At 43.3% G+C, this 23,517-nt stretch overlaps 2 long non-coding RNA genes across 3 annotated transcripts in view; one reads left to right on the forward strand and one right to left on the reverse strand.

The window, feature by feature from the left end:
• LOC103165889 overlaps positions 1 to 23,517 on the reverse strand; it is a 166,932-nt gene that overhangs the window by 73,914 nt on the left and 69,501 nt on the right. The window lies entirely within an intron of this gene.
• LOC103166762 lies at positions 16,231 to 21,447 on the forward strand. The gene is made up of 3 exons (XR_484964.2): positions 16,231 to 16,307; positions 20,394 to 20,495; positions 21,052 to 21,447. It is a non-coding gene; the product is annotated as an uncharacterized LOC103166762 (long non-coding RNA).

Consider the following 23,517-nt stretch of genomic DNA (forward strand, 5'->3'; position numbering starts at 1 on the left):
TTATTGGGAAGTAGCATGATGTCGTGGATAAAGCATGGATCTGGCAGTCAGAAGGTCGTGGGGATTAGAAGCTTGCCACTTGCCTGCTGTGTGACCTTGGGTAAGTCACTTCACTGTACCTGTTTCCTCATCTATAAAATGGGGATTAAGACTGTGAGCCCCATCTGGGACAGGGGCTGTTTCCAACCTGATTTGCTTGAATCCACTCCAGAGCTTAATACAGTGCCTTGGCACAGAGTAATCGCTCCATAAATACTACTGAATGAACAAATACCAGAATTGTTATTATTATTGTTATCCTCCCAAGATCTTAGTACAGTGCTTAGTACAGTAAGTGCTCAATAAATGATTGAATGATTGATTAGGCATCAGAAGCCCTGGGTTCTACTCCCATCTCCGCCACTCATCTGCTGTGTACCTTTGGGTAAATCATTTAACTTTTCTTAGCCTCAGTTTCTCATATGTGTCTGACCTGATTACCCTTGTATCTACCCAGATTACAAGATCTTGTATCTTAACAAAAAACACAATTAGAATATTTGACGTTCTTTAGACAAATAATAATAATGTTGGTATTTGTTAAGCGCTTACTATGTGCAGAGCACTGTTCTAAGCGCTGGGGTAGACACAGGGGAATCAGGTTGTCCCACGTGGGGCTCACAATCTTAATCCTCATTTTACAGAGGAGGTAACTGAGGCACAGAGAAGTGAAGTGATTTGCCCACAGTCACCAGTCACACAGCTGACAAGTGGCAGAGCTGGGATTCGAACTCATGACCTCTGACTTCCAAGCCCAGGCTCTTCCCACTGAGCCATGCTGCTTCTCTGACAAATGAATTCTACATCCCCTTAGACTGACAGAATTAAGACCTGGTGAACCAATGACTCCTTTTTGGCCAACGACTTGGAAATCTGCCAGATCAGACCCCTTGGCCAAGTAACCAGCTTGGCACCGAAGGCTCATCAGAGCCATGATGGAGCCTGTTCAAATCTGTGGGCAGGCTGCTTCCATTGCAGAGCCTCTTCAAGATCTTGTGTCTTAAATACCACAATTAATAGACTATTAGATATTCTTTAGACATACGAATTCTACATCCCCTTGGACCGACGGGATTGAGACCTGGTGCAGAAATGACTTCTTTTTGGCCAACAACTCTAAGAGACTGAGAAATCCGCCAGATCGGACCTCTTGGCCGGCTGACTATTCATCTTGGCACTGAAAGCCGGTCACAGCCGTCACAGAGCTCGCTCAAATCTGTGGGCAGGCTGCTGCCATTAAAGGGCCGCTTCGGATATCTCCCAATTCCCCAGGGAGAGGAAGCTTCCAGGGTTTCCCCACAAAGAGGAACATCCCTGCCCTTTGCAAAACCAAAGGGCTCATGAGAACAAGATGGCAGACAGCTCACTGAGACTTAGCCTGCTGTGTAGCTGGACACTCCCATCAGGAAGGCTGAATCATCATTTGCACAGCACTGTTGATCAGGGCTGACTTCCTATCACGGTTGGGCTCTGAGCTCCAAAAAAGGTAGAGAGCAAGCTTTCTCAAACCAAACTATTATTTCCATATAACCATTCAGAAACCACAACCCATTGGCCTACCCCATCCTCCTCCCTCCCTAAGCGCACATTTAGAAACCCCAAACTACGGCTAATACAATGCATCTGGGTGGGCACCTCCAGGTCAGACAACAGTCATGACAGGATGGAGGAGAGCTGGGGGACTCAAACCTGGTTCTGCCTACGAAATGACTGAGATACTGTTTGAGGGGGAGGAGAAGGAAGAAATAATGCTTCCGGTACACCAAGCCAGGCCTTTTTTCCTTTGTGGCCACTCAGCTCGGGGAAGAAACCACTTATCAGCCAGGCAATCAGAACTGAAGTCACGGGTAGCTAGAACGCCTCTGGGAAGGAGGCTGACCGACCACAATTTGGCTGCACACATGAGCGGCCTCAGGGTTTCCTAGAGGGAAAGAATGACCCACTGCTAAAATGAGCTCTTGGAGATGCAGTCACCACTGCAAATACCCACGAAGCCAAATGCTAGAAGGCTCCCTGACAAGCTTGGGAATGGAGGGAAATTATGTTTAATGTGGCATCGTTAGCTGCAAGTCCAGACAGGGGCTCCCAGTGTCTGGGTGAGTTTCCCAGAAACATAATTTCTCGGCCTGGGTTAAACGTTGGAATGAGGCCAGATAAAAAGATTAAAAGGGACATGAGAATCGATATACATCAACTTCCTGCAAATGCAGGCATTTTCATGAGTACCCCAAATTGCTTTGGGCCCACAAAGTCCAAGAGCAAGAGAAATTAAATGTTCATTCTCAGGCTGTTCCATATAGACCGGATCCCTCCCATAGCAGTCACTGAGAGAGGCAAAAGGTTATTCAGTTTCTTTTAGTGCCCTGATACAATTTTCATTCGCTGCCTGAAGACAGTAAGGTCTAGTGAGAAGAGGACTGGGTTGGGTTGTTTTTTTTTTAATGGCATTTAAATGCTTACTATGTGCTAGGCACTGTAATAAGTGCTGGGGGTAGATATGAGATAATCAGGTTGGACCCTGTCTCTGACCCAGATGGGACTCGCAGTCTTAATCTCCATTTTAAGGATGAGGTAACTGAGGCACAGAGAAGTTAAGTGATTTGGCAAAATCAAAAAGCAGATGAGTGGCAGTGGCAGAATTAGAACTCTAATTCTGACTCTAATTAGAGAAGCAGCGTGGCGCAGTGGAAAGAGCACGGGCTTTGGAGTCAGGGCTCATGAGTTCGAATCCCAGCTCTGCCACTTGTCAGCTGTGTGACTGTGGGCAAGTCACTTAACTTCTCTGTGCCTCAGTTCCCTCATCTGTAAAATGGGGATTAAGACTGTGAGCCCCACGTGGGACAACCTGATTCCCCTGTGTCTACCCCAGCGCTTAGAACAGTGCTCTGCACATAGTAAGCGCTTAACAAATACCAACATTATTATTATTATTAACTCAGGTTCTTCTGATTTCCTGTCCCGTGCTCTCACCACTAAGCCACCCAGCTTCTCAGCCTGTATGCACCGGGCCCAGTTTTTAACCTTTTTTTTCTTCCGTTTCTCCAGCTGTAAAAGGGGGAGAAAAAACTCCCACTGTATCACACACGAACATGATGACGGCAAATGAGGGCTGGTACACAAAAACTTTTTGGAGCTCTGTAAAACAGGGTCTATTCACCGGGCCAGTGCTTTTCAGGTTTGTATGCATTTGCTGTTGTCACACATTTCAATTCATCAACCTACAACACCCCTGCCCCTGAGGAATAGGTGGAAAGGGTGATAAATCCTGTGATTTGGATACTAAGGATACTGTTTACAAAGCACCATTGCCGGTTTGCTTTTCCTCAGTAATACTGTCCCTTTCTGATTTTTGCCACTACAAGCTTCCCAGAACAGACATATGGGGGGGGGGGGAAGCGGGAGAAAAGAAAAGGGGGAACATTAGACCCTGTTGAGTCTTTTAGACCTGCGGAGGCTCCCAGTAGCCTGCCACGATAAGCAGAGTGGAGCTGAACTTAATTCACAAATTGCTCTTGCTACTCTCGACCATCATGGTTCTGTGGATTCACAAAAGCAAAAAAAAATTCCAGGATGTAGTTAGTTACTGAAGTTTTGCCTGCTCTGCTTTCTAATGCAATACAGATAACTCAGAATAGAGTGAGAACGAACACTCTCGGGTATGACAAGGATTTAATCTTCCTTACTAAAATGAGAAAGCCACCTGAATACAGGAAACTCTCTAGATCGCATGCATTAGCTGTGGTCCTCGCCTTTATTTCAGAGTCCTGTTTCTGAGAATCTACTTCCAAGTTTTCAAGCCAGCTCTTTCATTAATTCACTCTATGTAGTTTATGGGCCAAATTTCCCCAAGGCTTCAGCTTTCCAGCCTGTAAATTTTCCTCTCTCACATGTTTGTTGAATGGTGAAAACTAATTGACAATAGCACAAGTAATTATTCACTGCTATGTGAGTTCCACAATTAGGCTGGTGCGGTTTCCTTCCATTATGAGCACTTTTATGTTTTAATTTGATATATATGGCTTGGCTTGAGAGAATTTCATAAACATGTTCTTTTTTTGTTAAAGCTTATATCATATCTGAATATTAAAATATGCAACAATGAGTAATTCACTTTATACCACCACTGTCCCTTCTTTCCCCAGAAGAAGTTTCCAAGAAAAATATTTGCTATATTTTCATTAAAGCATATTGGCCTCTTCTTTCCTCTTAGCCCCATAGTTGTAGGTCTAATCTTGAAACGAGGGTTATTCCATACAATTTCATTTCCACCATTCTCCATTATTCGTGATTGATTTGACAATCCCATATTTCCAGATTCCAGGTTTCCTCTCCTGCTCCTTGGCTTTGGGCCATTTCCCTCCTCATTAAACCCATTATTAGGCAGTAAGTGTGTGGGGGGGAGGGGAACGATAAAGAGATACAAAGCCAAACCGGACTTTGTTGCAACTTGTTCACGGCCCAGGTAAAAAGCTGAGTGGGAGAGAAGTCTGAACCGTGAACCTTCAGATCTTTGGGATCTGAAAAAGCAAATACATGCATTCCACAGGTACAAACTGTAACCTATGAACTGTAGTTCTCCAAAAGTGCAAAGCATCTTATGGTCTGAAGTGGTGACTACCCACTTCTGGAAAATTCAGAAACTTTGTCAGACTTCTGCAACTTCAGTCTTCTTCCCCTACAATCTTATGAGGAGTGCAGCAACTAATCGGCAAAACGTTTGAATTTCATTTCCTCATTCTGCCCACCCTCTGATAAGTGCTCTCCAGCAGGAAAATGCATCCAAGGAGGCCAGCAGGAGAAAGAAGGAAAACCAGAAGGGCTTAAATTCTATAAATCTATAACCTCGCCCACGTCCTCTCTGGCCTGGAACTCCCTTCCCCTTCATATCTGACAGACCATTACTCTCCCCACTTTCAAAGCCCATTTGAAATCACATCCTCCAAGAGGACTTCCCTAAGGCCTCATTTTCCCCTACTTTTCTCCGTGCTGTGTCACCTATGCACTTAGGTCTGAAAATAGCAGTAGTAGTTGTAATAATAATAATAACAATTGAGGTATTTGTTAAGCACTTACATTGTACTAAGAACTGGGGTAGACACAAGGTCATCAGGTTCCACATGGGGCTCCCACTGTAAGTAGGAGGGAGAACAGGAATTGAATCCCCATTTTACAGATGAGGGAACTGAGGACCAGAAGTTAACAGCCTTGCCCGAGGTCACAAAGCAGGCAAGTGGCACAGGAAGGATTAGAACCCAGATCCTCTGACTCCTATGCCTTAGTGTTTTTCTTGTTTGTTTTTTGTAGGATTTTTAAAAAATGGTATTTGTTGAACACTTACTATGTGCCTGCCAGGCACTGTACTAAACGCTGGGGTAGATACAAGATAATCAGGTTGGACACAGACCCTGTCCCACAAAGGGCTCACAATAAACCCCATTTTACTGATGAGGAAACTGAGGCACAGAAATTAAGTGACTTGCTCAAGATCACACAGCAGAAAAATGGTGGAGCTGGGATTAGAACCCATGACCTTCTGACTCCCAGGCCTGTGCTCCATCCACTAGGCCATGCTGCCCCATACTCTCCCAAGTGCTTAATACTATGCTTTGCATATAGTAATTGCTCAATAATTACCAATGATTGATTAAATAATCTATATGAAGCCACTATCAACCTTGCATAATAAGAGTTGGTTGTAATGAGGTTTGGGAATTACCTGCCAATTTCAATTAGCCAGTTTAAATTACCATAATGAGTACTTTGAGTTTCTAACCTCCTCAAATCTTCCCACGACCAAGGATGGAACAGCATTTTAACAAACACTGCTATCCTAGTATGAGCAGTCTAATTGATCAATGAAATTTATTGAGCACTAATGGCACATACAAAACCTGCAAAAATACAAGACAGTTGGGAGATATTTACAAACCTATACCCAGATACTTTTAGCCGGTACCACCTGTTTGTGTAAAAGAATGATTTAGTAGAATTGTGCCCTCTTTACAGGGTCTTTTCTTATAAATGTATAGGTCTGCTATCAATTCAACCCTTTGCAGGCTTCAGGCCCTCCAAATAAAACTACAAAGTTTCTTGTTTTGCCTTTTTTTTTTTCCAAGAAGTAATGATACACTTACCTTAATGAGTTTGCTGCCTTCTTCCCACTAACATACATGCCCATGAACTTTCCAAATGACAAGTTGGTATTTTCAGAATTCATGAAATATCGTTGATTAGCCAAAGGACTAACGGTCACTCTGCCTTGCTTTCATTTGATGGTCATTTTAATTTCTATGCCTAACAACCGGCATTAAAATGATCAGATAAACAGCTTGCAGTTGGAATGGCAAAATCATGACTCATTTGTACTAGGCTGTTGAGGGAATCGTGCCAGACAAGAATGGTGCTCCTTTTCCGTCCTGCATGATCCCCGGCAAACGCTGGTACAGAACATATAAAGGATTGGATTTCCAGAGCTGAATTTCAGAGCTGAAGGAAAACACAGCCCACCACTTGCCAAGAATGCACTGGCCTAGGCTGGCCCACAGGCTCCTACAGAGAGCGTGGAGTCAGCCGAGATCAGAGGGAGCAAGTTTCAAAAGTCAACCGATGGCATTTACAGAGGACTTTCTGTGTGCCGGGCACCGGAATAAGCACTGGGGAGAGTGCAATATGACAGAGATAGTAGACATGATCCCTACCCGCAAAGGAACTTACAATCTACTGTAGGGGAAAAACATTAAAATAAATTTCAATTATTGGAAATTACAGAGTCAAAAAGTATTTCCTCAGGTCCAGATGAATCTCCTCCAAAGATGCCTTCTGTAAGACCTCATTTTCCCTATTCACCCTCCTTTTTGAGACAGTTGGAACTGTACACTTCAAGAACCCCAATCCTCAGCCCCCAGCACTTACATACAAAACCTTATACTCTGCCACTTCCTCTATCTGCAATTAACTTTAATGTCTATCCACACTTCTAGACTGTAAACACCTTTTTTATGGATGTGCTAAATGCTTATTAAGTGCCAGACACTGTACTAAGTACTGGGGTAGGTAGATATAAGCCAGTCAGGTTGGACACAGTCCCCATCCCACATGGGGCTCACAGTCTTAATCCCCGTTTCACAGATGAGGTAACTGAGGCCCAGAGACGCTAAGCGACTTTGCCCAAGGTCACAAAGATGACAAATTGCCGAGCCGGGATTAGAACCCAGGTCTTTCTGACTCCCAGGCCTATACTCTATCCACTAGGCCATGCTGCTTCCCTTCTCCTGTGGACAGGGATCAGGTACTCTATTGCACTATACTCTCCCAAGTACTTAGTACGGTGCTCTCCTCAAACACATCTATCTCACCTCTATCTCTTTGCCCATGTCCTCTCTCTGACCTAGAACTCTTTGCCCCTTCATGGGACCATGTCTACCAACTGTTATATTGTACTTTCCCAAGCACTTAGCATAATGCCCTGCACAGAATAAGTGCTCAATAAATAAAAATTGATTGATATACAACAGACTACCACTCTCCTCACCTTCAGAGTTTGTTTTTTTTAATGGTACTTGTTGAGTGCTTACTATGTGCCAGGCACTGTACTAAGTAAAAGGGTAAGCAAAAGATCATCAAGTTGGACACAGTCTATGCCCCAGATGGGACTCACAGCCTTAAATCCCCATTTTGCAGAGGAGGTAACTGAGGCATAGTGAAGTGAAGGGACTTGCCCAAGATTATACACAGCAGACAAATGCAGAGTCAGATAGAGAACTCAGGTCCTCTGACTTCCAGGCCTATACTGGACATATTGCTTCTCTCTTAAAATCACATCTCTGCAAGAGGCCTCCTCCGAATAAGCTCTCATTTCCCCTTTGCCTCTCCCTTCTGTATTGCCTATGCAACTCGATCAGAACTCCTTAAGCATTTGATATTCACCCAATCCTCAGCTTCACAGCACTTTAGTATAAATCCTTATTTTTTATTTTTTATTTTGTGCTTGGCTCCCCTCCTAGTCTGTATGCTCCCTGTGGGCTGGGAACATGTCTACCAACTCACAGCCTGAATTCCCATTTTAAAGATGAGGCAACTGAAGTATGGAAGTTAACTGACTTAACCAAGGTCACACAGCAGTCAGCTGGAGAGGCAGAATTAGAACCCAGGTCCTTTGACCCCCAGGTACATGACCTTTTCACTACACATAACCAAATTGTATAAATTACTCCATTTATCTTAATTTCATTAGACTTTGAGAAGCAGTGTGGCCTCGTGAATAAAGCATGGACCTGGGAGTCAGAAGGACTTGGATTCTAATCCCACCTTTACCACTTGTCTCTTGTGTGAACTTGGGCAAGTCACTTTACTTCTCTGGTCCTCGGTTACCTGCTCTGTAAAATGGGGATTAAGACTATGAGCCCCATGTGGGACATGGACTGTGTCCAACATGATTAACTTGTATGTACTCCAACACTTAGTGCCTGGCACGTAGTAGGCGATTAACAAATACCACAAAAAAAAAAAGCTTGGTAGCAAGTGGGGAAAAGGAAGAGTGGAAGCCAAAGGGAAAGAGCAAAGGCCCAACCAGGGTCTCTGGGTGTAGGGACTACCTGTCAGGGCTCCAGTCACCCTCAGAAAGGGAAAGGGGGGTGCACAGCCTTCGTAAACCCCATCCTAAAACACTCCATAACATACAGCCTTATGACAAGCAGAGGGGCAATCTTTTCATTTTGGCCTCCTTGTCCTCCATCCTAAATTGCAGGGCGACTCAGTTGGCAAGTATAAGAATCAAGACTGACAAGCAAGTAATTCTTACTATACTCAACAAACAGAAAGCCTAATATATGAGGATGATCCGGCAAACGTATAAGGCAAAAATAGCCAACAATGGCAGTGGGAAAGCATCTGAATGGATTTTTTTTTTGACTGAATTAAACCAATATTTATGCAGCTCTGCCAATTTGTAATCTGAGATGAAACTATTTTTAAGTGGGCCTTTTCAGGACTGGACTTCAGACAAAATGTCCTTTATTACGTCTATTGACTGCAGAAAGGACCCTTCAAGTAATTTACCTAAATAGTTCAACCATAGGACCTCTGTATTCCAGGAGTCGAATAATCCCACAAAACAAAAAATAAATCGTCTCTATTTTAAATCTGTGAAAATGAAACCAGGAAGGCTTTAATGACAAAGAATCCTTATTGGTTCTTCGTGTGGGAAGCAGCAATCTGATCCCACATCTTTAACCCCCAAAACTGGGGGGTTAGAACCGTGAGATACTTCAATTTTCAGTTGTTTTATTTATTAATTTATCTATTATTAAAGTGACTTCTCTAAGTATCTCCTGGGAGAACCGCCAATTAAAGGGAAATCTGCAGGGGAAAATCCCCAAGGAACAATTTTTATTTGAACACATACATGAGTCCACTTCTCTAATGCCAACCTACTCACCGTTCCTCGATCTTGCCCATCTCATCTCTGACCTCTTGCCCACATTCTGCCTCTGGCCTGGAATACCTTCCCTCTTCATAACTGACAAACTATTATTCTCCCCACCTTCCAAGTCTTACTGAAGGCACATCACTTCCAAAAAGGGCTTCCCTGACTTAGCCTTCACTTCCTCTTCTCCCCTTCCCTTCTGTGTCGCTCTGACTTGTTCCATTCATTCATTATTCAATCAGAACGCTATACTAAGTTCTTGGGAGAGTATAATATAATAGACATATTCTCTGCCCACAGAGAGCTTACAGTCTAAAGGGGGAGATAGACATTAATAGAAATAAATTACTGATATGAACATAACTGCTGTGGGGCTGGGAGGGGGGATGAACAGAGAAACAACATGGCACAGTGGATAGAGCACAGACCTGATCAAGGTCAAGGGCTCTAATCCTAGCTCTTCCACCTGTCTGTTGTGTGACGTGGGCAAGTCACTTCACTTCTCTAGGCCTCAGATACCTCATCTCTAAAATGGAGATTAAGACCTGGGACAGGGACTGCATCCAACCTGATTTGCCCCAATCCACCCCAGCGCTTAGTACAGTGCCTGGAACATAGTAAGCACTTAAGACATTATTAATATTATTATTAATAAAGAGAATAGGTCCCTTGGCCCCACAGCACTTATCTACATATCTGTAATTTATTTCATTCGTTCATTCAATAGTATTTACTGAGCGCTTACTAAGTGCAGAGCGCTGTACTAAGCCCTTGGATTTATTTATACTAATGTCTCTCTCCCCTCTAAACTGTGAGGTCACTGTAGGCTGGGAATGTGTCTACCAACTCTGTTATACTGTACTCTCCCAACCGCTTAGTAAAATTCTCTGCACACAGTAAGGGCCCAATAAATGCAATTGATTGTTTGATTGATTGACTGACTGCCCTGCTACCTTCACTGCTGCTCAGGGATAATAGGATGCAGGTCACCATCTCCCAAATAATGAACACTGGTGCTCTTTTCACAAACTTTAGACAATAGATCCTTAATGACAGTTGCCATGTCGACCCCCATCTATTCCCCACGTCACAGGAAATGCTACACCTTTCACTTTGTTCCCAGCTATCAGTGAGTGGATTATCTGTGGCTAGGATGGCCGTTTTTCTGGTTTTGTACTGGACGCTCCATTATCACCTGTCCAGGATAGATTCACTACCTGTTCCTTTCACGTTCAGTACTGCAGATGACAAATTCCTCCACTAAACTAGATGTAAGCTCCTTGTAGGCGGGGATCGTGCCTATCAACTCTATTGATCCTAGTCTTTCAAACACTTAACAGTGCTGCTCTGCACAAAGTAATACAAACGACTGACTGGAATCCGCAGTGCCAAGTCTCTCTCTGCTGTGGCTACTGCTGCTGGAGTTTGTGGTCAGTACAGTACTTGGCACACAGTAAACTCTCAATAATAATAATAACGATAATAATAATAATGATTATGGTACTATGTGTCAAGCACTGTGCTAAGTGTTGAGGCAAATGCAAGATGATCAGGCCACACACAGTCCCTACCCTGCATGGGGCTCACTCTTAATCCCCATTTTACAGATGAGGTAACTGAGGCCCAGAGAAGTGAAGTGACTTACCCAAGGCCACACAGTAGGCATGTGGCAGAGCTGAATTAGACTCCAGGTCCTTTGATTCCCAGGCCTGGGCTCTAACCAGTGAGCCACACTGCAATTAATGGACTGTGGCTGGACATGTTGCCCAAGATCCCGATGACCTAGGAAGGTAATGCAAAGGCTCTGGACCAACTGAGCTGGGGAGGAGGACAGAAGGGAGGTGCCTGGTTTAGCTCGGTGTAGCACCCAGGGGCTCCTGTGCATCTTCTTGCCTGGTGTTTGTTTGGGCCATCAGTGGCCAACCCTGACTGGCACAGTAATTACGTAAGCTCTCACCTGCTGTGAGTAAGTCCCGGATTCTCTCCCCGCAGTCTGTCCACAGCTGATTCTGTGATTGTCTTCAGGGTCCATTAACTTGAAATACCTTCTCCTCTGCCTGGTTAAGTATTGGCATTGTCTTCCTCTGCTATCTGAATATAGCCCAAGCCACCTCAGTTCACTTTGCTTTATATGCTGGCGTTTTTGTTTTAGTTATCCACGCCCCTTTTCTTAGCATCAGTGGCTGAAAGTTGACGTATTGACTAGAGGGAAAAGATGTTGGACAGTAAAAGGAACCAATAAACTACACATCCAGAATTAGAGTTTGTGGCACTTACAGAAATTCAGACCATTTTGAAGTTTACATCTGAGATGGAAATACCCGGCAGAGATATGAGACCTAGGAAAGACCAACGGGTCTCAAAGGTGGGCTTACCTTTGGTGAAAAAGACAAAAATAAAAACACAATGTGGAGTGTTTAGACTGTAAGCTCCCATATGGGCAGGAATGTGTCTATCATCTCTGTTATATTGCACTCTCCCAAACACTTAGTGCAACACGCAGTGAGAGCTAAATAAATATGACTGATTGAGTAGGAAGTGTTTTGGTTTTTTTCAATTTCAAAATGAATGTCTCTGTGCACTGCACTGCATGCCCCTTCACAGTAAACTAGCTGAACAAGTTTCAGGCTTACTCCGTGGGTTTCAAACCTGAAGATCAGCCAGGTCTTGAATTTAGTAGTCAAACCACCATGGCCTATTTAACTCTGTATCCAGGTTTTGTAGTCCCAAGTTTTCCTTTCTACCCGTTCTGGTCTTTTGTAGCATGCAAGCCTCTCAAACTGCAAAATTTCTTGCCCCAGAATACCAAAACGAAAGCAAAGAGGAAAGCGGCATAGCACTGTATCTAATGACAGCAACAGGAAAATCTCAGAAGAGTGATTGCCACTCTGTCAAACTTTTCACATCAAGCAGGCCTAAAATGGGAGTCACTGTGGTTTGATTTCAAGCTTCGACTTGGGGGGACATGGGTGACTTAAAAAGACAAACAATTGGAGTCTTCAAAATGACCCTAAATGCAAAATGAGAGGAAAAAGATCATTCTAGCCCAGTGAATCATGTGCTCATGTGACATTTTGCAGGAAGCAGATTCACAGCCACAAGTGTGTGTGTGAGAGGGGAAGGGGTGGGGGAAGCTCTTTCTTTCTGATAATCCAGCCAGTTTCATAAGTCAAAGAGCTGCCTAAACCAGTCTTGTGGTATCATCCTATTTTTGTTTCTTGGGGCTGGACCTCAAACCCTGTAACTCAAATGATCTCCAAACTCTACTCCCTAGAATGCCCTGCTCACAACTTGTCAGGAAGACAAAGCTTGGTATTGGGATCAAAATAGAAACAGAGCAGGAGAAAGTTAAATCTGAATTCAACAGAAACAAAGGGGAAGCCTTATCTTTGAAGAAAACACGATAAAATGGGGAAGTGGTACCCCAATGAAAAGGTAAGCATCAAATCCAAAAGCTACTTATAAAATAGTGAGGGAAAAAAGCAAAACTACTCAGAAAACAAAGGAGTACATAAACAACAGAATAAGAACGGATAGGAAAAGCAACCTGAATGCACTTCAAGTTCATCCGGAAATAACGTAAAAGGAGACATTCCGTTGAGAATATTTTTTTAAATGGCATTTAAGTGCTTACTGTACAGCGGGCACTGTACTAAGGGCTGGGGGTGGATAAAAGCTAATCCAGTTGGACACAGTCCCTGTCCCACCTGGGGCTCATAGTCTTAATCCCCATTTTACAGATGAGGTAATGAGGTACAGAAAAGTGAAGTGATATGCCCAAGGTCACACAGCAGACAAGTGGCAGAACTGGGATTAGAACCCAGGTCCTTCTGCCTCCCAGGCACGTGCTCTATGTACTAGGCCATGACTGGCTGGTATCTGCACATTAGCACCAGCATTCAATTCAATAGTATTTAGTGAGCGCTTACTATGTGCAGAGAACTGTACTAAGCGCTTGGAATGTACAACTCGGGAACAGATAGAGACAATCCCTGCCCATGGACGGGTTTACAGTCTAATTGGGGGAGACAGACAAAAACAATAGCAATAAATAGAATCAAGGGGATGTATACCTCATTAACAAAATAAATAGGGTAATAAAAATATATACAAATGAGCACAGTGCTGAGGGGAGGGAAAGGGAGAGGGGGAGGAGCAGAGGGAAAGGGGGGAAGGAGGGCTTAGCTGAGGGGAGGTGAAGCAGCAGAGGCCAGGCCCCAAACCCCTACTCTCATCAGTGGGGAGGGCTCCTTCAAAGAAGTCCGACGGCTGTGATGGACCCAAGCCTGCAGTCCTGTACATACAGCCACTCACCCCCGGCCAGAAGGAAGTCCAATCCTGGCACTCAGGGTTACCGCCCACACAAGGTTCCACACCATAATACACATCTGTGCTCTGAATACACTGAATGTGACATAAGCAGCAACAGGAATCCTTTCCATTTTTGGTTCCTAGAGGACATTTCTAGTTCTGCATAATTTATGTTTTGGGGAAGCAGCGTGGCTCAGTGGAAAGAGCATGGGCTTTGGAGTCAGAGGTCATGGGCTCGGCCATTTGTCAGCTGTGTGACTTTGGGCAAGTCACTTAACTTCTCGGTGCCTCAGTTTCCTCATTTGTCAAATGGGGAGTAAGACTGTGAGCCCCACGTGGGACAACCTGATTCCCTTGTGTTTACCCCAGCGCTTAGAACAGTGCTCGGCACATAGTAGGCGCTTAACAAATACCAACATTATTATTATTATTATGTTTTCCATTACTGCTAAATACAGGCTTTGTTTTTTATAAAGTATCTGACCCCATCGGCTCATCCTAAGTGGGTGTCCTGATTACCTTGTATCTATCCCAGTGCTTAGAAGAGGCTCTAAGCTCTGCTGCTTGGCAGAAGCAGCGTGGCTCAGTGGAAAGAGCCCAGGCTTAGGAGTCAGAGATCATGGGTTTTTATCCCAGCTCTGCCCATTGTCAGCTGAGTGACTTTGGGCAAGTCACTTAACTTCTCGGTGCCTCAGTTACCTCATCTGTAAAATAGGGATTCAGACTGTGAGCCTCACGTGGGACAACCTGATTGCCCTGTATCTACCCCAGCGCTTAGAAGAGGCTTGGCACGTAGTAAGCGCTTAACAAATACCAACATTATTATTCTTCTTATTATGACATAGTAAGCACTTAAATATCATAATTATTATTATTATTATTAATCGTGGCTCTGCCACTTGTCTGCTGTTTTACTTGGCAAGTCACTTCACCTCTCTGGACCTCAATTAACTCATCTGGAAAATGGGGATTAAGACTGAGAGCCCCATGTGGAACATGAACGGTGTTCAACCTAATTAATTTGGATCCCCTCCAGGGCTTAGTTCAGTGCCCGGCACATAGTAACCGCTTAACAAATACCACTAAAAAAAGTGCTTATTGGGTGGAGAGCACTGTACTTCAGCGCTTGGGAGAGTATAATACATTCAAGTTGGTAGACACATTCCCTGCCCACAGAGGGCTTACTTACAGCCTAGAGACCTAGATGTGCAAAAAGAACAAGGTGAAGCAGACAGCGAACTGAATGAAGACTGTCCCCTAACAAGGGGAAGCACTAGGCAGGCACTGAAAGACAAATTCAGACAGCATAACATGGCAAAGAATGCTGCAGACAGACTAGAGGGACATACTTTAATCGAGAAAGTAAGGGCCCTTCTTCAACAGGTTTCCAGAGGATTATAAGATTCAAGGAAGCAGCAAGGCCTAATGGAAAGATTTCCAGCAGAGGATCTGGGTTTCCAGATCTGCCAATTGCCTGCTGTGTGACCTTGGGTGCCCTGTGCCTCAGCTTCCTCCTTCTGTAAAATGACGTTTCAGTACCTGCTCTCCCTCCTACTTAGGCTGTGAGCCTTGGGTGGGACAAGAGCTGCATCTAACCTGAGTATCTCACATCTACTCCAGCAATTATACAATGCTCGACAAACAACAAGCACTTAACCAATATCACCATTATCATTATTAATTACTAAAAACATTAAATGGCAAAACCAAAAACATGACAGGCAGTGCAAAAATGCAAATATGTAAGTACGTCAGTCTGGTGTGTATGGCCACTTGTCAGCTGTGTGACTTTGGGCGAGTCACTTAACTTCTCAGTGCCTCAGTAACCTCATCTGTAAAATGGGGATTAAGACTGTGAACCCCATGTGGGACAACCTGATTCCTCTGTGTCTACCCCAGCGCTTAGAACAGTGCTCGGCACATAGTAAGTGCTTAACAAATACCAAATTAACAACAACCAACTCCACAAAGGCCTTTTCTGCTAATTTCATACCAATTTTTTAATGATATTTGTTAAACACTTAATATGTGCCAGGCACTGTACTAAGCACTGGGGCTTGCTGGACTTGTTGGACACAGTCCCTGTCCCACATAGGGCTCACAGTCTTAATCCCAATTTTACAGTTGAGGTAACTGGGAAAAAGAGAAGTGAAGAGTCCAAGGTCATAGAGCCAGAATTAGAACACAGGTCCTTCCAATTCCCGGGCCTGTGCTCTATGCACTGGGCTACATTGCTTCTCCTAACTGACATTTTTTAATGCAAAGGACAAATATAATTGTACTCACACACTAACACACACAAATCTGAGAAGCAGCGTGGCCTAGTAGAAAGAGCATGGACATGCGAGTCCAAGGTTCTGGGTTCTAATTCTGGCTCTGCCACATAGCTGCTTTGTGACGTTGGGCAAGTCACTTCTTACCTGTGCCTGAGTTCCCTCATTTGCAAAATGGGGATTCACTTCCTGTTACCCTTCCTACTTAGTCTGTTAGCCCCATACGAGACCTGATTACCTTGTATCTAGCCCAGTGCTTGGTGAGTACAGTGCTTGACACATAGTAAACACTTAACAAAAACCACAATTATTATTCTTAAGCTCATGGTGGGTGGGAATCCATACTGTATGCCAACTCTGTTATATTGTACTCTCTCAATCGCTTAGTACAGTGCTCCGCTCACAGTAAACACTCAATTGATTTTTGATATTATATTGGTATTCATATATAATAAGGTCAAATACATCTTACCACTTCTTCCATTTTTTAAAACTGGAAAAATAAGAATTTTCATTTCAATGACAGTGCTGCTCTCTCATCTATAAAATTGCACTGATGTGATTCTTTATTTCTTATTTATTTAGTGCCCTACTTCGTTTTCAATCATTTGGAATTCGGCCCTTAACTTCTGACCTATTGCATATTTGCCAATATATCTCCTGATCTCTCCCATCTGACTCTAAGCAAGTTTGAGGGGCCTCAGGTGAAGGCATCACAAAAAGACCAGGGAGCTTCCAGGTCCCCACAGTTCCCAATACCAAGCCAGCCTTGCTGTCACCCACCAGAACACAGGGAACATAAATTCCAATTCTCCCCACTGCCAACCTGAGAGCTCACCTCCTCCAAGAAGAGGCCATCCCAGACTGAGCTACTCCCTTTTTCTTCTGCTCCCCCTCCACCCTCTGCTCCTTCCCCTTCCCCCTTCACCTCCCCTCAGCTGAGCCCCCTTTCCCTCAGCTCCTCCTCCCTTCCCCTCCCCTCAGCACGGTGCTCATTTGTATATATTATTTATTACCCTATTTATTTTGTTAGTGTGATATACATCCCCTTGATTCTATTTAGGGTGATAATGTTCTCTTGTTTTTGTTTCTTTCTGTTTTGCTCTGCCATCTGCTTTCCCCGATTAGACTGTGAGCCCGTCATTGGTCAGGGATTGTTTCTGTTGCCGAATTGTACATTCCAAGAGCTTAGTACAGTGCTCTGCACATAGTAAGCGCTCAATAAATACTAGTTAATGAATGAATGAACCTCTCGCTCAGGCCTCCCTTCTGCCGCTAGACTCTAAGCTCACTGTTGTATTGGGACCTCCCAAGTGTTTAGTACAGTGCAGTATTTACTGACTGATTCTTCCTGGAACTTCTTCCCCAATCAAACCCAATCCATCACTTCTTTAATCATTTTTTAAAGCCCTTCTGGAATCTCATCCCCAGGAGGCCTTCCTTGATCAAACTCATCTCCCCTCCACCCCCCTTCACACATTTACACTAAGCACAAACACACACTAACCCTAATGAACATATCTTATAAAATTTGTTGCTTTCTCCAAACTGTAATACATTTTAAAACCAGCTCCCCCCGCCGGACCCAAGAACATAAACTCCTTGAAGGCAGGGATCCTATCTATCTCTCCACTGAACCATTACATTATTATATTCTACTATACTCTCCCAAATATTTAGTTTAATTCTATGCCCAGAGTAGGTGCTCTATTAAATATTACTGACTGATTTGTGACATTGAATATGGGGACTCAGGGAGGAATCAAAAACAGTGTCATTAGTTCCATGTTACTGTTCTACTGAGATCATTTTTACTTATATTTCATCTTAAATAATAATAATAATGATGGTATTTGTTAAGTGCTTACTATGTGCCAAGCACCATTCTAAGCACTAGGGTAGATACAAGGTAATCAGGTTGTCCCAGATGGGACTCACAGTCTTAATCCCCATTTTACAGATGAGGTAACTGACGCACAGATAAATTAAGTGACTTGCCCACAGTCACAAAGCTGACAGGTGGCGGATCCAGGATTAGAACCCATGACCTCTGACTCCCAAGCCTGTGCTTTTTCCACTAAGCCACACTACTTCTGCCCTGCTCTGCAAATAGTGGGTGCTCAGTAAATGTTGCTGATGATGAAAATTCAATTACTTTTGATTCTCTAGTTTGGGGGTTTTTTTTTCTAAAGGATAAAGGTTAAGTGATATTTTTTGGAATTTGCAGGAGGGTCCCAGATGTCCAAACTCTATATTCTTATCCAAAAGATTACGGCAGCTACTTAGTGTACTCCTAAGCAAAGGATGTTGATTTTTCAATATGAATGTGACAAAGACTAATCAATACCAATATACCTCAGAAAAATAAAAGGGTGTGTCAGACCACTGAATACAGAGTTGCCCAACTACTGCCCATATGGCTTAATAACGTCAGAAACACGTAACAGAAATATCGTGCTACTAGCAGTGAGTTTCAGGCCCATTTTGAGATATGTGACTCATCGATCTTCAAGCACCAGAGAATGGGAACTTTTCTTGAACATTAAGAATGAACTCAATCACCTTGCCCCCTCCTATCTCACCTTGCTGGTCTCCTACAACCCAGCCCACAAACTCTGCTCCTTTAATGCCAATCTTCTTATTGTATTTCGATCTCTTCACTGACCTATCGACCACGTCCCACCTCTGGCCTGGAACATCCTCCCTCTTCAAATCTGAAAGACAATTACTCTCCCCACCTTCAAAGCCTTATTGAAGGCACATCTCTCCCAGAAGGCCTTCCCTGTCTAAGCCCTTATTTCTTCTCTTCCCACTTCTTTCTGCGTCACCCTGATTTGCTCCCTTTATTCACCCGTCCCTCTCAGCCCTACAGTATTTAGGTACATATCTGTAATTTATTTATATTAGTGCCTTTCTCCCCCTCTAGATTTTGAGTTCACTGTGGGCAGCAAACGTGTTTACCAGCTCTGTTACATTGTACTCTCCCAAGTGCTTAGTACAGTGCTCTGCACACAGTACGGGCTCGATAAATATGACTGATCTCAGTTTTGTGGTATGGGGTTAGCTTTCTTTGTGTCAGGGAGGAAGGGGGCAGTCTAAAATGATTTAAGCCTTTGGCAAGAACCAGTGGGGAAGAAGGGCCCCAGTGGAGGTGAAGAAGCAGCGTGGCTCAGTGGAAAGAGCCTGGGCTTCAGAGTCAGAGGTCATGGGTTCGAATTCCAGATCTACCACTTGTCAGCTGTGTGTCTGTGGGCAAGTCACTTCACTTCTCTGTGCCTCAGTTACCTCATCTGTAAAATGGGGATTAACTGTGAGCCTCACGTGGGGCAACCTGTTTACCCTGTATCTACCCCAGCGCTTAGAACAGTGCTCTGCACATAGTAAGCGCTTAACAAATACCAACATTATTATTATTATTATTCTCCACATACAACTTCCCATGATTCCATGTCCTAATTCATTCCATCATATCAATAAGCAAACATCATTAGTTTGCTTATTGCTGTTTCCTTATTGCTGTTTCCCTTTCTTTGCGACTGAAGGGGGCCAAATCTATCCCAGCACTACTCGGGTCTGGCTAAAGATGGGTCCAGTGTCTAAATAGACCAGTGCAGAACACAGAAACTGGTCAAATCTGGTTCACTTGGGCCCTGGAGCAGATTTCAAGAGACCTTCTACTACCGGCAGAGTCAGGTTGACTTCCCCCACTCCCTCCTCAACCAGAGGTGACGGCTGACAGGGGAGGCTTAGAGGGCTGGTCTGCTTCAGCTAGAACCAGCATCTCCTCAGTCAGGGGTACAATGGGGGAAATGGTAAATCAGCAGCTGCTGCATTTGCTGTTCAAGCTCCTTGTGGTGCAATCTTCCCAGTATCTTCCCCACGCCACCTCACAACTTCGGCACTCCCCAAAGAAGCCTATGAACCTCACCGGCAAACGCTGAACAAAAAGATGGCATTTCCTGAGCAATCGTGAAGTTTGTGACAGTCACCCAATCTATTTAGATAATGCTGTTCCCATTGTGGATGCTCAATAAATCCAGTTGACTGAATTCATTCATTCATTTATTCAATCGTATTTATTAAGCGCTTACTGTGGGCAGAGCACTGAACTAAGCACTTGGGAAAGTACAATCCAGCAATAATGGGAAAGTTCATTTCGACAACTCATATCAAGAACAGCAACAGAAGGTCCTATCTGATGATCGGGCCAACCTTTTGCAAGAAGGAAACTACACTTTGAGAGATGGGATCAAATCCACAAGGTACAGTCAACTAGGGAGATTTGGTGACTAACATATCTTCCTCTTGATATACAACACTTGAACTTCAGAACAATTATTTTTCAGGGCAGTAGGCAAATCAAAATCTAGCAATTACACTATGGAAAGAAAAGACATGGATTTATCAAGAAGACAACAGCAGTGAACCATGGCTAGTGCTCAAAAATGGTAAGTGAAAAGACGACGGTGAACCACGTAATCATGATTTTAGTTTAACTCTCCATTTCAGTGATGAAAATATTATGCTCCTGGGAAGTAAGATATGCAAACAGCAAAACATTGAAAAATTATCCGATAACATTTAAGAGTCCTGAAAGGGATCATTAGAGTTGCTACGAAAGGACTGCTTTCAAATCTCTCAAAATAATTATAGCCTCCATTATCCAATGAGGGATAGATGATTGAGACTGTGAGCCCCACGTGGGACAGAGGACTGTATCCAATCTGATTTGCTTGTACCCACCCTAGTGCTTAATATAGTGCCTGGCATATAGTAAGCGCTTAACAAATACCACAATCATTATTATATTCATTCATTCATTCAATCGTATTTACTTAGTGCTCACTGTGTGCAGAGCATTGTACTAAGTGCTTGGAAAATACAATTTGGCAACAGATAGAGACAATCCCTGCCCAACAAAGGGCTCACAGTCCAGAAGGGGGGAGGATTTTATTAGTTGTTACATAAATTCAAAAGGAATCACATCTCCAGTTTCACTTACAGCATTTCTCAAAACCCTCAAGGAAAACCAGACTTCTAGGTTAAGAGTCTCTGCAGACTCTTCCAGAAGATTACAACTGAGAATCACCCATTCTCCAAAACGAGATGAAGCATCTGCCAAAGGATCTCAAGGTCCCTTATCCTGCAAGTGCACCGACCTCTCTTCACCACAAATGCATACCACATCAGATCCTTTAACAAGGACAGCTTTCAACTCCAGATAACCTCGTGAGAAATCTAAGAGGCACCCCCCGGAATGCAAAGGCACCACCCCATCCTCTCCATTCTCCGAAAACAAGCAAGCATGATCACACACAAAGGAGCTTTGAAAATGACATCTTAGGTCAAAACATTCTACTTTGACAATACAAAATAAACCACACAAACTCATCAACAGAATGTTTGTTATTTTACCGTTCCTTTCCCTAAGACGTAGATACAAATTCCCAAGTGATGCAATATAATAAATATTCTATTTTATGAATTCCTTTTGAAGTGCTGCCACACATTGAATTCTCATATTTCTGTTTGGGGGCAGATTAAGGATTATGAAGTCTTTGAGATGAAAGATAAAGAAGAAAGGAGATGAGATAAAATAGAAACATATGAGGTCAAGAAATGATCTCTGTGACTATGAGAAAAACTTCATACCTTAGAAAATAAAAACTATAAAAAGAGAGGTAAGTGTGGTGGGCATTTCTGAAAAGTAATCAGAGGTAGCAGTCGGTAAATCCAGCCAATCGACAAAGAGTACCAGGTTTGTGACATCTCTCAATTTTGTCCAAGTACTTATTTTCACCACCATTTTTTTTTTTGGCTCATCTTATTTCTTTCACGCTCAGCCTGGCCAATTTACATGGCTACTTTAAGGATCACCAGTGCCCTATGCTCCTATTCACCTTACCCACTGCTATTTTGAAAAATGAATCCAATTCTCTACCATTTTGGAATCATTAAATTTTCCACTTCTTCCTTACAAATATGGCATAAAAAAGGGTTGGCAGGTATTTCTTCACACGTATTCTTAAATGATATTTCCTAGGATTGTAGGAGTCTGTGGTTATGCTTTTCTGAGCTAAAGGAGAGACATCCCTCTTCCCATCTCGGTGCCATATATTTTCACTCACATTTCAGTAGCGCCTAATGGAAGGAGTCATGAGATCTGGGTTCTAGTCCCAACTCTGACACTTTCAGGCTGTGTGGCCTGGGACAAGTCAGTGAATTCCTCTGGGTCTCGGTTTTCTCACCTGTAAAGGGGGGGATCAAATTCATTCTCATTCCCATTCATTTATTCTCTCTCTCTCTCTCTTTTTCAGCCCCGTTTGGGCCAGATGTTGGGTCTGATCTGATGATCTACCCACAGCTTAACACAGTGCTTGCTTGCTTGTTGTCCCCTTCTACATTGTTCTCCCCCTCTAGACTGTAAGCTCGTTGTGGGCAGGGAATGTGTCTGTTTATTGTTATATTGTACTCTCCAGAAGGGCTTAGTACAGTGCTCTGCACCCAATAAGTGCTCAATACTGACTGGGCCCATAGCGAGTACTTGCAATTCAGCTTATGCTATGGAGAAATATCAACCAAAGACTGGGCCGCTTCTATCTTGCCTAACTGTGTCCACCTGTCTGGGTACCTTCAAGAAGAGGAATCACCACAAGCATCTTTCCCACCTCAATCAACTAAAAGGTCAGTGGGTAAAATTCAACAAGGCAGAATTCTCTTCTGAAAACAATCACGCCTATAACAGACCACCAACTGGGCAAAAGCAGGCACTGACGGTCTTTGTTTCAAGACAGTTTCTTTTAGTCAAATCACCTAAAACTGTCTCTGTACCCACCAGAATATAGCCATAAAAATCACTGTTTCTTTCCAACTGTTTTGTTTATTTCTGCTTATATATTCAATCTACTGACCTTGCCTTCTTCATCTTTAATTAGCAGTTGGTTAAATTATTCATAGCATCTCTCTTACTAAGAGACTAAATGAACAGAGCCCTCATGGTTGCTGTTGCTTGGAGAAGAAAAATGTATCCCATTCTTAATATTTATGTAATATTAAACTTGGCAGGGAGTTTTAATGAGTCTTGGATGAAAACAAGATCTAGATTTCATTTGGGTTTATACAGAATACACCACTGTCACGGTTTCTCGGGAAACAAAATAGAATTTTGAGACTTTCAGCATGATCTTCCCAGGGGTGAGAACTGGGTGCTTTGATGAATGGGAATTCTCTTAAAATGCTCCTGGTATTCAAGGAATAATCATCCCGAACACCAACCTTGGAAAATGGCACTTCTCTTCATATTTTGTAGCAAGAGGATGTTAAAAAAAGCACCAGGTAAAAATACCATTTTTGTAGCATGGAAAGGCTTCCTGTTAGTGTGAGGGCTCCAAATGATTTGTCTTTTCCAACATATTAATCCAGAAAAGAAATTAGGAATTTATGTACTACCTGCCATTCTATTTAGGAGCT

This window comes from Ornithorhynchus anatinus, chromosome 3 (genome assembly GCF_004115215.2).
Source record: "Ornithorhynchus anatinus isolate Pmale09 chromosome 3, mOrnAna1.pri.v4, whole genome shotgun sequence".
Taxonomy (NCBI): Eukaryota; Metazoa; Chordata; class Mammalia; order Monotremata; family Ornithorhynchidae; genus Ornithorhynchus; species Ornithorhynchus anatinus.